General features: G+C 47.5%; 1 protein-coding gene across 2 annotated transcripts in view; it reads left to right on the top strand.

Moving 5' to 3' along the window:
- Window positions 1-7,826: 7,826 nt before the first annotated feature.
- Window positions 7,827-14,357, top strand: part of LOC309534497 (uncharacterized protein C1orf21) — a 168,489-nt gene continuing 161,958 nt past the window's right edge. The window contains exon 1 of one of the 2 annotated variants that reach the window (XM_082226707.1): window positions 7,827-7,969. The gene's annotated coding sequence lies outside the window, so the exon portion shown is untranslated. The remainder of the gene's footprint in view (window positions 7,970-14,357) is intronic. The other variant, XM_082226706.1, reaches the window with a different exon arrangement.

Below are 14,357 nucleotides of genomic sequence, written 5' to 3'. Positions count from 1 at the left end.
AAGTCTTGTATCCCAGTCCAGCTTTGTACAGGTCTACAGTCTTTTCCCTGACATCCTTGGACAGCTCTTTGGTCTTGGTCATGGTGGCTACTATGGAATCTGCTGGATTGATTGCTTCTGCCGACAGGGGTTTTCCTGTTGTTATTCTGTCTCTCACAGCTACAATAAACCTACCATTAAAATTATGGACTGGTCATTTCTTTGTCAGAAGGCAAACGGGCAAATTTAGTAGGGGATCAAATACTTTCCCCCCCCCCACTGTATGTACATAACAAAAAACATCCATGTTAATTGTTTTCACATTCAGGTCCAGCCCCCCAATTGCCCTCCACAAGTTGGAGGTTGAACTTGAGAAGTGGGGGCCCTCCTCCACTCGTGGAGGCTCTTCGTGTGACACAGAGCCCTGAAAATTCAGCATTCTAAAAGACAGGGATCGTATCTGTGAGGACAGAATGCTCCCTGCTTCACAAGTTTCCTCTCCCACTTGTGGATAGTAAACACATCCTCCTCATGTGTTTACTTAATTTGCAATAATTAAAACCTGGAGAGGCCTGATTTGACACTTCACCACTAATTTGCCCGTGAGATATTCCTGATTATGGAAAAGGAGGCCTATGTCTTTGTGCCTTAAATAATCTTCCCAGGGGAGGAATTGGCCTCTGTGCACACACATGCACCCAATAGCACACCTTCTTGGAGACCATTCCTGCTCCCCCAGATTCCTTTGGTGGCAAAGATGGGCTAAGTGTCCCCCCTTTTAAATCATAATGGATCTTTGCAGGTGGGAGCAAAAAGTGGAGCATACATAGTCAAATCCCTATTCTCCATCTGTTTGGATACCTTTTGACCACCAAGATGGAATAATCTGAAAGGGCTACTTCAGCACATGTCCATGCAGGGAAAGGGCACTGTGTGACCTGCATGTGGAAGGATTGGCTCCAATGATGCACATCCTTTAGTGCAGGGGTGGCTAAGCTTTTGGCCCACCACCAGGTGGTAGCCCTCCTTGACTGCTGGTCATGGTGGCTGGGGCTGATGGGTGTTGGTCCAACAACATCTGCAAAGCCACAAGTTGGCCTCTCTGGCCCTAGTAAGCCCATCACTGCAAACAGAGAATGGACAGAGGAGTCCTTACTTACCTCTGTGAACTATCTCTCATGTGCCATGTTTGGTGACATACAAGTGCCTCTCTGAGTCTTTAGGGCCCAATTTCCCCCCTTTTGGATGGGGGCTGGCCCCATATTTGCAGCTGCAAAGGTTGGAAGGAGAAGCGGAGCAGAGCTTCAAGGATGCAGCCCCTCAGCCTCTCAGGAGGCATTATGAAAAGACTAAACACATTACTTGACATTATCCTTTAAAAACTACTTCTGCACAGAACAAAGCAGTATGAAACTCAACCTTTTAAGACATGTTTACTGCTGTTTAATGGAGATTTAGCGAAGCTTTTCATTATTAATCGAAAATATATTTGCAATTAAAGTGTCTCTTGCAGTGTCATGAGTGATGTGCCTTTTTGATTATTGTACAAGCAGAACGTTGTGTGTGCTACTCATAACATATGCCTCTAGGGTAAAAGGAATTGGAAAATAAAACATATTATTAGGATTAGTATTAGTATGTCATGTAACTAAGAGCCATCATCTATGATATACGTGTATAGTTCCCAGGGGAGGAAGAACGGGAATAGAAGATGCTTCAAAGCTGTGGACCAGGATAAATAAAGTGTCATAATATATTTAGCCAATGCTAACGTGAAGCATAGAATGTAGTGAAAGCGGGTCAGGGGCAATACTTCCCCCAGGGGGGAAAGATTTGAGGGGGGGCTGCATGTCAGCAAACAGCCATGGCTGAATGACAAATAGTTTATAGAAGTGGTTAGATCCTCTATCCTCTGCCTACTTGCAACAAATCACTGCAATTTTTAAGGGCTGTCTTCGAATGAGAATTTGCTTATTCTTACACACAGATTCTTACTGTCCACACTCCCCCTGCCTTGCATTGGCTGAGGATATTATTGTCTTCTGCCTTCTCTTCTCTTTCTAGGCGATTCATTCTGCAGGCTGGTTTGGGTGGGGGAGGACGCTTGTTTGTGCTGCCTGGTCAATGGCCAGAGGCACCTCCAGAAACACAGCTGCGGCTTTGCTGCCCATTATTCAGGTCGGGTCCAGCTTGCCAAAATCAAGCAGCCTGCTTTGTCTCATCCTAAGCCCTCCCTCCAAGCTCCACGATGACACAATTGGTGCTTTTCCAGCCACAATCTGCCTTTATAGGGAGACACCAGCCAGTTATATTAATTCTCTGCCCCTCGAAAGACAGGGTGAATGGTGGTCTCTCTCTTCCTTGCTCCTTCCATCATTCGATCCACTGCCTCCTCTTTCTTCTATTCTAAGATTTATAATACAGTGGTACCTCGGGTTAAGTACGTAATTCGTTCCTGAGGTCCGTTCTTAACCTGAAACTGTTCTTAACCTGAAGCACCACTTTAGCTAATGGGGCCTCCTGCTGCCGTCGCGCCGCCGGAGCACAATTTCTGTTCTCATCCTGAAGCAAAGTTCTTAACCTGAAGCACTAATTCTGGGTTAGCGGAGTCTGTAACCTGAAGAGTATGTAACCTGAAGCGTATGTAACCTGAGATACCACTGTAGTAGCATCATCATAGAATTGGAAGGGACCACAGGGGTCATCTAGTCCAACCCCCTCCAATGTGGGGCTCAGATACCAACTTCCCCTATTTAACAGTAGTGACAGTCATTTTCTGATACTGGTCCATGGTAAAAAACATAACCCTTCTTTTGCCTTATAGGGAGCTGCTAGGGCATTTGCTGAGATGCCATGGAATAAGAAGAACAGAGACCTGCACTCCTCAGCACTGACTACTGTATTGCCATCTATTTTAATTGTTATTTGAATACACCCTATAAGCAGCTTTGAAAACTTTGGTTAGTGGGCAGTGTATAAATATTCCTCAGTAAATATAAAAATAAAATAAAATGCCATATTAAAAAAGAGAAAGTTAGTTTTTACTCAGCCCCAACCCCAGGATTTCAGAGATGTGAAATATGCCTGAGTAGCGTGAGGGTGCACCTTGGGTCTAGTCCATGCCAGACCACACACCTGATATAAGCTGCCGGCTCCCTATCTCTCCTCCTTCCATCTCCCCCTCCACCACCATAAGCATAAATGGATCCTGAGGGTAAAAGTGGCTCGGTGTGTTTGTCCTGCAGTTCTATAATAAGGACAAGCAGACGCACTTTAAACACGTTAGTTAACCTTCTTCAGTAGCATCTCTCTTGTTGTTTTTTAAAACATACTCTTATGATTTTGGTTTAGTAGCTGTGTCTTCTTCCCATTGAACTCAGCGCGAATTGCTTCCAAACAGAAACCTGCACGGAATTGCACTATAAAGTGCTTATCTGAAACATGCTCAATTAAAGCAACGAAATGGTATCAACTTCTTCCACCAAATGATTAGAAGAAATCGCAATTAATACTTTTAACAATCAGCATTCCCAAACTGTTTCTAGAATGCCCAAATTGCTTCACATATATTATTTCCGTAATCCTTGCAGCAACCTTCTAATTGCATTAAAATGTATTTGTTAGGGGAACTGCAGCACTAAAATCCTGATGAATCTTTGAGACTTAAAAGGAAAGAGAAAGACTTGCCAGTTGATAGAGAGCTGTAGTGAAATGAACTTAAGAAGGGAAAAATCAAAATGAGAAATCAAAGCTGACAGCTTTGTCCAAACCTGCTTCCCTCACACTCAGCCTCTGTCTGCACTGGCGGAGGAAGAGGAGTGCGGGGGGAGCGCACCACCCCCGGCAGCGCGATCCCGGTGGGGTGCCATCGTGGCTGCCTCCCCTCCTGCGCTGGGCGCCCCGCCCCCGCAGGATGCTTGTCGTGCCCCTGCGGGCGCCGCCTCACGCCCCCGGGATGTGCACCAGCCCCGCCTGGTCTCTGCCCCCCCCCCGTGCCGGAGCATGAAGCTCCGCCACTGTCTGTCATGTTTCTGCCATTTCCTTCTCTCCCCCCCTCCTTTGCCTTGCTCTCCAATACCCACCTTCCCACCTGTGGGGAGCTGGTACAGTTGTGGGCAGGCGAGGAGGAGAGGTGACACTGGGCAGGCTGCCAGGTTGACACACAATGGACAGCGGGCTAAGGCTCTTAAGCCATATAAATCTCTTCATATTGCAAATGGGGAGGCAGAGGCAGACGGGCGGGGGGGGCAGTAATGTTTCCCCTGCCCCAAAGATCACCTAGCAAGTTTATGGTAGGTGAGGTTTCAACCATGAATTTCCTCGTTTATTTGCATGGAATGTGCAGGATGGTGCTGTTAGTCACTCTGTATTCTGTGTATTGTAAGGGGCCATGCAACTATATTAATTTCCCCACTGCACTGTGTGTATTTTCTAGGAGCAGAATGTTTGGGTAATTGGCTTTTTTAAAAACGCTCAAGTTGGCGTTTTCATGCCGAACAATGGCAAGGAAACCCCATTATCGCAGAGCTGCATTCGGAAGCGCAGTGTTCCAGGCTGATTAGTTTCAATGAGAGTCCAGAAGAGAATGTTCCTTCTTTTCCCTGTTTGGTGCTGAGCTGGTGAAAGGCCCTCTGTGGCAGCCAGATTCTTTGTAACAACTAATCAAGTGTTGTTGCTTTTTTAACAGGTAGCTTCTCTGCAATCTCCTTATTGCAGAGAAGCCAAATTACCGTATTTTTCGCTCTATAACACGCACCAGACCATAACACACATGTAGTCTTTAGAGGAGGAAAACAAGAAAAAAAATATTCTAAACGAAAAAGTGGATATATGATTTTTGTGGTTCATGCTGTGGCCACAGACATGTGATCTGACAGTGAGTTTGGAGTAGCCCAATGCAAAAATCCTGAGGATCCATGTGGATCCATGCTTTGTAACCATGGAGGAGGGAAGGAAGGGGAACCATGGATCCTCTGCTCACGACTGCAGCAGATCCCGCCCGCCACCCACAGGCATTCGCTCCATAACACGCACAGACATTTCCCCTTACTTTCTAGGAGGAAAAAAGTGAGTGTTATGGTGCAAAAAATACGGTACTTCTTTGCAGAGTCTTAACAGCAGACTTTGTAGGGCAGATCCCAGTACCTTAAAAAAGAGCAAATTCCACACTAGGGATCATTAGAAAAGGAATTGAAAATGAAACTGCTGATATCACAATGCTGTTCCACAGATCTATAGTGCGACTGCATTTGGAATACTATGTATTGTTCTGATTGCCTCACCTCAAAAATAGAGTTGGAAAAGGTTCAGTGACTCCCCTCTGAGAACAGGTTGCAGCATTAGGGACTTTTTGGTTTAGGCAAGGAAGAAGAGGTGACATGATAGAAGTTTCCATCAGATACGCACCAGATTGTCTCCTGGTCTTGTGAATGACCCAGACCTCTCCCTTCCATGCCTGGAGCGTTGTGGGTATTAGGACGGGCTTGGACTGTCCTTTCTCTTCTTTTCCTTTCCCCTCCGCTCTCCATTTCAGAGATCAATTAAAAGAGGTAGAGAGATCAGACTCCCCCCCCCCAGTCCACTTTAAATTCTTTTTAAGAATTTGCAGCCAGCAAATTTTGAGGAAACTCTTGGCGTGTTTATTCCTTTATTGTAAGTTGAGCCTTACACTGCAAGCCTTTATATGTCTACTCAGAAACAAGTCCCACTGAATTCAATGGCACTTACTCCCAGGTAACTAGGTAAAGACTGCAGTATTATGCTTTTTAAAGTAAAGGTAAAGGAACCCCTGACCATTAGGTCCAGTCGTGGCCGACTCTGGGGTTGTGGCGCTCATCTCGCTTTATTGGCCGAGGGAGCAGGCATACACCTTCCAGGTCATGTGGCCAGCATGACTGAGCCGCTTCTGGCGAACCAGAGCAGCGCACGGAAACGCCGTTTACCTTCCCGCGGGAGCGGTACCTATTTATCTACTTGCACTTCAACGTGCTTTCAAACTGCTAGGTTGGCAGGAGCAGGGCCAAGCAACGGGAGCTCACCCCGTCGCGGGGATTTGAACCGCCGACCTTCTGATCGGCAAGTCCTAGGCTCTGTGGTTTAACCCACTCAGAAGTAAAGTCCTGGTCTGGGTGGGTTGGGCAAAGCAGGTGGAAAAGTCGTTGCCAGGTGAAGAACAGAAAGTCTCTCTTTTCAAGAGGACTTCCTCTCTGGTATGTGCCTAATGATTTTCACAATCTCTATTATTATTATATTTATATCTTGGTGCTGAGGAGAGCCTTTCCTGTGGGAAGTGCATGACATGCAGAGCTCCTGGATGTGGGGAGAAGTGGGGGCTGCTTTCCTTTGCAATATGTGAAGGGGGGGGGAGAAATGGTGCTACAGAAAAATGTGAAGTAAAAGTCACTTCAGAGGCTCAGAGGAACTTGGCAAGTTGGCCTGCTCTTTACTCCTTTTCTTTGGGGCGGAGGTGGTATTTGGCTCGGTGCACATCCCCGTCCCTGCCTTTGTAACGTAAGAGGAAGGGGACTGAAAGAAAACACAAGGAATGAATAAAAATATTACATAAAACTTTGCATTCAGATAACACATGCCTGTGTATGCAAACATGTGGGGGTGTGTGTGTGCCAAGCTGAGTCTTTGACTGGGCAGAAAAAATGCCTCATTTTGCCTTTGGTTAATGAACCCAATAGAGCCAGGACTCCACCCAGCAGTGGGTGCCAGGCTTCCTGATGTCTTGGTCGGGAGCAGGAGTATGGCACCCCTTGTGAAGGTGGTCTCAAAAGGCAGCAAGGCTTCGAGCAAGAGCTTTAGAGTACCGTGGGTGGTGTGTTGAAACACACTGGGCTCCATCTCCATGAAAACTGCCTCACGTCATGATCTTGCCGTTTAGCCTCTCCCTATGGCGGAGAAGGGGCACATATCCCTGACAAGTGGGCAAGTGATACTGAGGCCCAGATGCTCAGAGAGGCCTGTCCGATGCCTCTGCAGGAGCGAGCCTTCCTGGCGACACCGACATCCCAGGTGCAAGCAGGAAGCAGCAAGAGACCTGTTTCTGTCGGAGGTCTGTTGCCACGTGAAGCTGTGAATCATCCACGAGGCTGTTGCCCATTAAGCCTTGCAGACTGGTGAATCTAGAGAAGGCCTCTGAAGCCCCAGATTTTTTAAAGATATATATATTATCAGTCACTGTAGTTTTAAAAGATCTCTAGAAGTAAGGAAAGCGACTCTTTCTTTTCGAGAGGCGGTTCTGTGCCATTCCCGGTGTTGCCGCCTGGATCAGGCGTCGCCATTAAGGGCCTGTCCGCCTCCCCTTCAGTTACATGTTTGTTGCATCTGCGTCGAGCCTTCTTTGGAGAAAAGGATTCTCGGGCCGCGTTTCTCTAGGATGCCTGGAGCTCCGCCGAGGCTCCGGTGACCAAGAGCCCAGCCTTTCCTGGGCCCCGGGGACCCGGCCTGGCGCGGGGAGAGCCTCGCTTCCCCGAGGGCGGAGAGGGTCCCGGAGCAGCCTTGGCAGAAGCCTCTTGCCCGGGACGAGGGACGCCGAAGAGCCTTCATTTCGTCTTTCGGGAAGGGCCCGTCCCGCCCGCCGGCCGCGGGGTCCCCAGCGCCGCCGCGCCTCGGCCTAGAGGCGGCGGAGTCGCGGCCCGGCCCGCCTTCCCGGAGCCCAGCATTGGGGCGCCGTCCGTCCCCGGAGGGAGGGAGGCGGCCTCGCTCGTCTCTCCCAGGCCCGCCCCTTCCTCGCCGCCGCCGCCGCCGCCGCCGCCCCGCCTCTCGCTCCCCGGAGAGGCCGCCCAGCGCGGGGCTCTCGCCGTCTGCCTGCCTGGCTGCCTGCGAGCTCGGCGGGCAGCGCCTCCGTCCGCGTCGCGGCTCTCGAGGGGCGCTCGCCCGGGAGGACCCGCCGGAGCCCGGGAGCTTCTCCCTCCGCCCCCCGGAGCCGGAGCGCCGCTTGGAGCGCCGAGGAAGGAGAGCGCGCCGGGGGGGGGACTTCAAGGTGAGCCCCGGCGAGGGAGGGCGGGAGGCGCGCGATGGAGGCCGGCGAGGGCGGGGGGGGGTCGGGCTCCGCTGCAGCTGATGCCGGAGGGGGGGGGGCAGCTGCCGCTTCTGCCGCGGACGCCTCTTGCAGCCCGACAGGGGCCTGGGCTTGGGAGCCCGCAAAGCCCCCCGCTCTCCCCTGCCCAGTTTCCAGGGCGGGGGGGGCGGGGGGATTGGGCTGCCTCTTTCTCCTCTCCCCTCCCCTCCTCCCCCTGTCCGGCCTCCCTCGGGGCCAGGTAAGCCCGGCTGCCCGGCTGGGCTGGCGAGGGAGCGGATAGCGAAGCGCTTCTCTTCAGTCGCTGCTTATTTCGCAGGGAACAGAAAGGAAGAACATTTCTATTCTGTTTTTGTTTTCTGCTTTGGAATCCACATAGGAGGAATCTTCTAATCATGGTGACTAAATTAACTGAAATATTCCAGTCATGTAGCTTCTGGCGGTGGTGTAAGGGTTGTGTGTGTGTGGGGGGGGGGGGAGTAACCAAAGGCAGAGTTAGCAATGAACGCAGGGCTGTCTTCTGCTAAGACAACAGGAATAATGGTCTGGGGCGGATTCTCATTGGGAATCTGGCTGGAGATGGGAACTTCCGTGGCGATCGTAGAAAAAGGCCCCCCCCCCCCATCACACTTAATAGAGAACGCATTTCAACATGCGGCAGCTGTAAGACTGCCAGCATTTACACCATCGCTCACTTAACTGTAGATGTCAGACTCTGCTGGCCCTCTTGGCTGTATTTACACTACCGGGATGAATTTTTACTCTCCCAAAGAGGCCAGATGAGGCTTTCCTGTTTGTTTACAGAATGCCTTTACTCCAGGCGTCTTCCCCTCCACCTCTCAGATTTCATGGGATACACATTCTGTTCCTTTAGGGACGGCCAGTATTTTTGGTGGGTTGCTGTAGGCTGCAAAGCGTGTAGGTTTTTGTTTTTGTCTATGGCACTGGGTGGAGAATTGAAATATGTGAGTGTGTTGCTGAGGTTGCTTCTCCTCCCTGATCCCCCACCCCAGGCTTTCTTCAGAGACTCAGGCTGCTGTGCTGACCCTTCCTCTTCAGAGGCCAGTGTCAAACCACCACACACAACTCCTGTATGGAATTTGTAGGTCTGGTTTGCAGAAATGTTTTTGTTGTTCAGTGACATGAATGTAAATGCGTGATTATGGACTACACAGTGCAGACAGAACCTTCATATTGCTTGACACTGACGTGACCTCATAGGAGCTTAGAGTTGTAGGGTTAGAAGGGTCATCTAGTCTCAACCTGCTTAAAAACCACCACCTCTCATGGGAGTCCATTCTACTATTGAAGAGCTGTCAGAAAGTTCTTCCTGAGATTTCGTTGGAATCTCCTTTCTTGTAACTTAAATCCATTGATTTGGGTCCTAGCCACTGGAGTAGGCGAAAGCAAGCTTGCTCCAACTTCCATGTGACAGCCCTTTAGATATTGGTAGATGGCTGTCATCTCTCCTTTTGGTTTCCTCTTCTCCAGGCTAAACATCCACAACTCCCCCAACTGTTCCTCATAAGGCTTGGTTTCCAGACTTTTGAACATCTTCGTTTCCCTCTACACACATTCCAGCTTGCTAATATCCTTCATAAATTGTGATGTCCATGACTGGATACAGTACATTTTTGGGCACAATTCAAAGTGTTGGTGTTGACCTTGAAAGCCCTAAATGGCCTCGGTCCAGTATACCTGAAGGAGCATCTCCACCCCCATCGTTCAACCCGGACACTGAGGTTCAGCTCCGAGGGCCTTCTGGTGGTTTTCTCACTGCGAGAAACGAAGTTACAGGGAACCAGGCAGAGGGCCTTCTCAGTAGTAGCACCCACCCTTGGAACGCCCTCCTGTCAGATGTCAAGGGAATAAACAACTCTCTGACTTTTAGAAGACATCTAAAGTTTTTAATGTTTGAAGTTTTATGCTGTTTTTAGTGTTCTGTTGTAAGCTACCCAGAGTGGCTAGAGAAACCCAGCCAGATGGGTGGGGTATAAATAAATCATCATCATCATCATCATCATCATCATTATTATTATACAGTACTCCAGGTGTTTTCTGATCAAGGTAGAATAGACAAAATAAAAAAATTCCTTCCAGTAGCACTTTAAAGACCAACTAAGTTAGTTCTTGGCATGAGCTTTCGTGTGCATGCACACTTCTTCAGATACACTGAAACAGAAGTTGCCATATCCTTCTATATAGTGAGAAGGTGGGGAGGGGTATTACTCAGAAGGGTGGTGGGAATGGGAGATTGGCAGATAGCTGAGATGAGCCTGTTGACGACTCTTAACAACTGCAATAGGTCTTACAGGAAAAGGCAAGGGGTGAGAAGGTGAAAAATGGCTTAGTCATGTATAATGAGATAAGAATCCAATGTCTCTGTTCAGACCAGGTCTCTCCATGGTTTTAAGTTTGGTAATTGCAACTCATTACCAAATCTGAATTGCAACTCATTGCATGCACACGAAAGCTCATACCAAGAACTAACTTAGTTGGTCTTTAAGGTGCTACTGGAAAGAATTTTTTTATTTTGACTTTGGCAGACCAACACGGCTACCTATCTGTAAGGTAGAATAGAGTGGGACTGTTACTTCCCCTGATTGGGACACTAGACTTCAGTTGATTCATCAAGGTCCTGGGGGTGAAGCAGTGCTTGAAACTCCCATTGTTCTAGGCACATTTAGCGACAGGGAATTTCATTAGCATGAGCTGTTTTTGAGCTCTGGGCGTAGTACTGCACCTAAGATTTCAGATTAAAACTGCAGAAAGGAAGGAAAAGAGGACTTTTTCTGCCTTCCTACTTCCAACCACTCTCTGAAGAATGGAGAAGAGACCCTCTTCAGAATATTTGGGTGGGTGGGCAGGGGAAGGACTCGACCATGTGAAAAATGAACACTGTATTTTTCTGTGTATAACACCCCCCCATGTATAATACGACCCTTATTTTTTGTGGGGGGTCACCAACGCCAATCCCTCTACAGCCTGCCCGCCAGTACATCGCCGCGGCCACCAGTAGTCTGCACACTAGCTGCCAAAAGCAAACTTGCCCACTCGGCGAAATCACGGCCGGTTGCACGCACGCCTCACCACTGCCGTAAATTGTCAGCCCAGTTATATCTAAATAATAGCCAGCACGTGTTTGTCCACTCCCCCCCCCCCCGAGATTTTACAACCTCTGTTAGGTAACTTGTCCCAGTGGACTAAAATGGTAAACAAATCACACACACAATTTTTGGAAAGTTATCCTGCCTGCTTGCCTTGGGAAGAATCTTACCCACCACAGACAACCAGACAAGTAGCTATTTACAAGCCTGCTTTTGGAAGCAATAGCAATTTTTTTTGCAGCTCTTCAAAGGTATAATTAATAGTATTTCCGTGTAAAGAACACAAAAACACAGGCTTTAATAGCATACGGAGTAAGTGGCCAGATGATTCTTTCATTATAAAAAGAAAGGTCTAACCATTAATTGAAGGATATATGTGCTCCAGACTCACCTACGCAAGTCAGTGTGGTCATATGTAGTCCTTGCCTTACTCTTTTCTCTTATGGCAGAGCTTGCATGTGGTCTGGCTTTCATCTTTTAAAAAGATTTAATTGTGATATATATTTAGTAGTAATATAAATAAAGTTGACACATTGTTTCCCTTGCACTCTGCATTCTGAGGGTGTGTACCTTTGGGAAGGTGTGTTAATTATTGTGATTAGTTTTGGCAAAGGTTAAAGACCTGGGCAAGTTGTCTGAAATTGTATTGTGAGGTTGGCAGGAAGGAAGATTTAAGCACTGATATTTTTAAAAGTTGTAATTTACAGGTATATTACCAAGTGTCTGAATAGCAGGCTGCTGGATGACATGACACAAAGATTATGATTTCTGTTTTTCTCCATGCAATTATTTGTTTTGAAAACTCATGTAATGCTTTTGGTTTAATAGTCCATGTTATGGTGGCAGCAAAGCACAGCAGGGTTTATGTTTTATTGTGCAATAATATTCAGTGATGGAAAGCTATTCCTTTTCACTTTGTGCATTGCAACAGACTCTGTGGTTTGGTGCTAGGTGGCATCTGTGCATAGCCATCTTGCAACATCAGCACTGAAGCCGATGCTCTCAAACTTTTCTGCAGAGATCTCTATCTATTGCCTAGCAGATCTCTCCCACAGTGACCACTGCACTATTTTTGTGTGGGTGGGGGAGGGTATGTGTGAGGGCAGGAAAGGGTAACTTATGCTCACCTGCTGGGGTCAGAGCCACAACGCTTTCTTCTCAGCAGGTGTGCATTGCCTCTTACGGGGAGCCAGAGGAGCAAGATGGCGGGGAGGTTAGCGCAGGAGCACCAACAGGACCAAACTGCTTCAGAATGGAGTCTGCAGCGCCAGGTCATAAAACGCCTGTGTTATGGTCACCTATGCCGGCATTTAGGGTTGTGGTACAGGAACTTGGGGAGCAAGTAAGGTATGCTGGAGTCTTTGCTTCTGTGTTTAGCAAATAATGCTTTTCTATATGGGAGTGACCCGGAAGTGTCTTCGGACAGCGCTGGCCTCCGGCCTTTTAAGTGAGATGGGCGCACAACCCTAGAGTCGGACACGACTGGCCCGTACGGGCAGGGGTACCTTTACCTTTTTATATGGGAGTGGAGGCCTCTGGTAAAAATAGTGCCATGATGGGCCTGTGGGTTGCTATGCCAGTGTAACTTTGCGATATAGTTGGATCGTTCAGTGTCTCAGGAGGTTGGTGCTGAAAATGGATGGGATCACATCAGCTTGCAAAAAACCTAACTTGTGGTCTTTGACATGGCTGTGGATAGGGTCAAAGCAAGGCTGCCATTTGTGTGTGTGGGGGGGGGGAATGGCCAGTTGCTCCTCCTGTGATTTGGTTATGTCTGAGGAATTTACATATCTGTGGCATTTACAGATATAAATGTGCTGGGCCTAATAAAAAAGTTTGTGTTGCTAAAATATAAAAAATTAGTAATAAACTATATAGTTGATATGTATTTTCTATAATTTATATGTTTACTATATAGAAAATAGTAATAAACATTTTCAAAATGTACTGCATTTTCACATTTTAAGCTTACAACCTATCCACGAAAAGGCTTAAAATGTTGGTGAATATTGCTCTGCCTTATATTCCACATCTAGTAAGTGTTTTTGTGTATATGGCTCTCGCTTTTGTGTATTTTGGTGCTCTCGCTTCTTTATTGTCCGTTGTACAAAGAATGAAGGGGCTTGTCCCTGCCCCCGCCCAAATCTCATTAGCAAATAATCTGGAATTTACAGAGGCTGAGTAAACCTGTTACCTTTTTGCCAGCATAGATGCTTTCATAATTTGCAGGACAGCATTGTTTGCTAAGGCCACTGAAAAACTGGGAGATAAGCAGCTGACAGATACTGCTATTTCTTGTGCTGCGGGACAGCCTATAATGGCAGATGTATTTTAGTGACTGTTTAGAGACACATTGTTTGGCTGCCCAGTGCATCCAGTTGGCTACCCTTTGCTGATGGAGTTTGTGCTGACTTTGGTTAACACAGGTAAAAACTGAGGAGAGCTTCTGATACAGCTTGCTCCTTTCCCCTGCGGAAACCTTAAATGGCAGACCTTTGGGCTGCAGGATTATGTCTTCTCTGAAACTCATTCTGATTTCTTTAAGTACCGGTACCTTCACTTCCCAAGCAGAAGCAAAGGTTTCAACTTTTTATGTGTTTGGACTTCTCTGCAAGCCAGAGATGGGGAAGAAACCCCATGTATAATGCAAGCAATTTCTCATAATCCCATAAGCATTTTATTAGTTGCTTTTGCCATTATATGCTTCTTCTTTTTTGCACACCTTCCCCTAATACAGGCATTTGTGTACCAGGATTTGGATTAAAGAAGTGCACTGCAACATCTGGAGAAGTGTGAATTTCAAAGGGTTGCTGTAGCTTGGTTCTTACATTGTTTAGAGAAGTTTATATTAGACAGGCTTGCATTCAGATGTGAACAAAGCCAAATTTCCCTGCATTCCTTACATAGGAGCATTTCATATGAATATTTCTAATTAGAGCCATGCAGGTACAAGGCAGAATACAGCTGTTCTCTCTCTCCCTTTCCACCCACTAGTAACCAAAACTGTTCAGGATTTACATAAATTTCTGCTTGAGTCACTTACGCATTCATAACGGTCAGTTCTGCCAAAAAAGTAAAACAGCTCCCCTTTAGAATACCTAGTGCAACACCTGGGGATGGAAAGAGGATTTAGGCACTGCATTAAGAAGCTTCATATATTACGGTAAACACCAGGAAATCAGTTGCTGAGAGAGCTTCCTTATCGCAGACAACTGTACAGTGGTGCCCCGCAAGACGAATGCCTC

This window comes from Podarcis vaucheri, assembly GCF_965113315.1.
Source record: "Podarcis vaucheri genome assembly, chromosome: 6".
In the NCBI taxonomy this organism is placed as follows: domain Eukaryota; kingdom Metazoa; phylum Chordata; class Lepidosauria; order Squamata; family Lacertidae; genus Podarcis; species Podarcis vaucheri.
The sequence above is the reverse complement of the archived record's forward strand: the minus strand, read 5'-3'. Positions and strand labels throughout refer to the sequence as shown.